We start from the raw sequence: 3249 nt of genomic DNA on the forward strand, positions 1-3249 counted from the left end.
CTTGAGTATGCTTACATGTTACATTGAGTATATTATATTCGCAAAAAATTAGTTCGTACTAACATTATTGGCCGTCTAGTGGCAACTGGAAAATAAATACAGGGAACATTCGATAATTGTGAAAAGGTGCATAACACGATAAAAAGAGAGCGAAAAAACAACGCAGTGGTGAAAAAACGGAAATGAATTCTTTGGACGTATTGGAAAAAGCTGTTACCTACAGGCCTTGATCACTGATATTGTTGCAATGCATCGTTCACACGAACTTTTACCGAACTGTCTCAAGATTCAACTTAATGTAACCAAGTTTCTTTAAGAGCGTAAAGACAGCTCTGGGGAAAGAAGGAGGATGCATGCACAGACTTGTAGAAGAATACTTTAGTAAGTTTACTTAATAAAGTTCTATTACAGATCGATGATTGAAACGATGTTGAAAGGCGAGTTCCCAAGGGTGGACATCCGAATTTTCGGATTTACCAGATTTTCGGATTTTTTAAGATGAATGGAAAATTTAAAATAATTGGTGGGTACATGTTACAAAGAAGGTCCAGCACCTGTGTACCGGTCGCATCAAGTAGCAACAGGTTTTACCGTTCATCAAGGTGGATCTCACCGCTAATGGGAGAACTCTCTAACCTGAACATACGGATAAGACCAGGCACTTGCAATGTTAATGTTTTTTATTTAAATAAAGGACTAAATATTTCAATTCATAGATTACTTATGCAACACTTCAATTTGCCGAAAACAAAAAAAGAATATGAAAAAACAGTAATATTACAGCCTTTTTTTCAAAAAGTAATCGAACTAATCCGGGTTTGCTGTATACGATTGTCCTTGAGTCGTCAGAATGAAAAACCAAATACACGTATACAAAATACATGTAATCAAACACGTTTGACTCAATAGGTCAAAATGATTACCATCCACGCGTAGTCAGTGGCTTCATAAACTGTACTCATTGAAAGATCCAGAATCCAATTTATTGCTAAAATAAAGTGTAAAATACCACACAAATTTTACATAAATGCGACACTGTACCACTGGATTCCAAAACTTAAAACTAGGATTTTCGAATTCCCCGTTTTGAATACTGATAGATTGCAAAAAAGTGATTAATTCTTGATTTTGCCCTAAAGCAAAGTTCAGCCAAAAACGATAATAACATAGATCCAAAATTCGTCCACATTTTCCAATTTGGGCCCGCAAAGGCCATAAAAGTGGTTTATTTCGTCGTATCCGAAAGCAAGTAACATTTTTCTTTTTTTATTAATCTTGTGATTTAGATTCCATGTGAACTAAAATCTCGATTAAAACAGCACACCAATACTGTTGTGTACAACAGAAATGCTGAAGCAAAATCAGAAGATTTATGCAGTGACACATGATATAATAGTACTTCAAAATAACGTTTATACTGATTTATGCGAAGTAATGGTAACTGCATATGGTCCATAGGTGTTTAAATAACGTGATATCGATAAATTTTTTGAAACAATATGCAAATAAAAATATTCTTAGCAAGTCAACGCTAGAGGAAGATATATTTGGATTTGAATTGATGAAATAATCGTTGGATAAAGTCGGATGTTGCATAAGTAAACGTGATGGTTAAACATTATGTGAAAGAGCAGTCTTCAACGCCTCATTCGTTTGTTTATAAAGAATTGCAAAGGAAACAAAATCATGCGACCGTTACACGATTTGTGAATTCCCGAAAAAATGTGTTGTTTTTAATGTACACTTGCTGCGAACTATTGTTCCTAACTAATTCGATTTCGTATATGTTGGAAGCTGGAAGAAGTTTGAAATTATTTTATCGTAACATGTTACGTGTAACATGTATAACACAAAGCTTGTGTAAAATAGCCGAGAAAATGAGACTATTATTCCCTTCGATCAACAAATTGTTTCTATGAAGCAAATATTTTTAAAAGTTGCACACTGTGTCGGAACTTACGGAAAAAAACTATCCAATGTGCTGATATGTGATCTTACAGGTAACTTCTGCATCACACAGAGTATCCAAAAAATTGTAGTACAAGCCGCTGAAAAAGATAAGATTCGTTCATCCGAAGCCTCGTGTGTAAGAAAATCGAATTTGAATTTCTGTTAAGTATCGTATCGAAGAGACCGAGCACTGACTGAATGTGTTCCGTCGTACGTGGCTACTTCGTTCGTATTTACGAACTTGCCATGGCCAGAATTACTACACGAAGATTCGTGATCACAGAAGTAAACAAGGTCCCGCGGGGCTTTATTTACAAACTCCGGGTAAACGAAATAAAAATACAAAACTACCAAAAAAACAACTAGCACTCACGACGAAAGAAACAAAACATAACGTAGCTTGATCCTTAAAAATAACGACAACAGAATTGCTGGAACCGGGAGACAGCAAGCAACACGTGTCAGCACTGTGTATGCGTAAGGGTACTATGTCTATATATTTTAAAACAGAGCTGCGGGCGGAAAACTATGAGATAAGAAGGGTAGAACAACAGGAGCGATATAACACCCGTTCTAGGTCAGGGGCCGCCTCAATTTTTATAGAAAGGATTAGGCGTGACAGAACGTATGGAGAAAAAGTGGAGAGAAGAATGTAGTTATTATAGGGAGGATAATTGGACAAGGAGACTTATAAATTACGCTTGTATTTTTAAAAAGTACAGGAGGAATATTGAAGACTTTACCATGCAGATCTTGAGTGGACATGGAATATTTAACGTATATCGTAAGACGATTAATAAGGAGGTCCACTCAAGATGCTGGGATTATAATGTTGAAGAAAATGATGCGGAGCATGCGTTGTACCACTGCCCTACGTGAATCAATGATAGAACAGTACTAGAAAATTACTTTGGGGGAGTACGAGGCGGGTATGGGTTTTCAGGGCGTAGGACTACGCCCTGGGAAACCCCGATGGATCTGATATTCTCCTATAGTCGGGTGGCGGCTGGTCGGTGCCTTTGGTACCAGTCAGCTCGCTGATCCGGTGCGGAGAATTTCGGAAAAGTTGGTGGACCCATATCTGCCAAGACCACTCACCTCACCTTCTCGTGGGGCTCCCCGTCGCCCTGCACCGGCCTTGACCGGGGTAGGGTGCGAAAGAGTGAGTGGCACCAGGACGGGAAATTCGTTAACGACTGGACGGCATATATGAAAATATATGCTGACACATACATATTTAAACTCATAATGGATTGTGAAAATAAAAAGAAATATGTTTACGGTGCAGGGGAGGGAAAC

The sequence above is a fragment of the Bombus flavifrons genome, chromosome 18 (genome assembly GCF_040668555.2).
Source record: "Bombus flavifrons isolate JBK064 chromosome 18, iyBomFlav1_principal, whole genome shotgun sequence".
Classification (NCBI taxonomy): Eukaryota; Metazoa; Arthropoda; class Insecta; order Hymenoptera; family Apidae; genus Bombus; species Bombus flavifrons.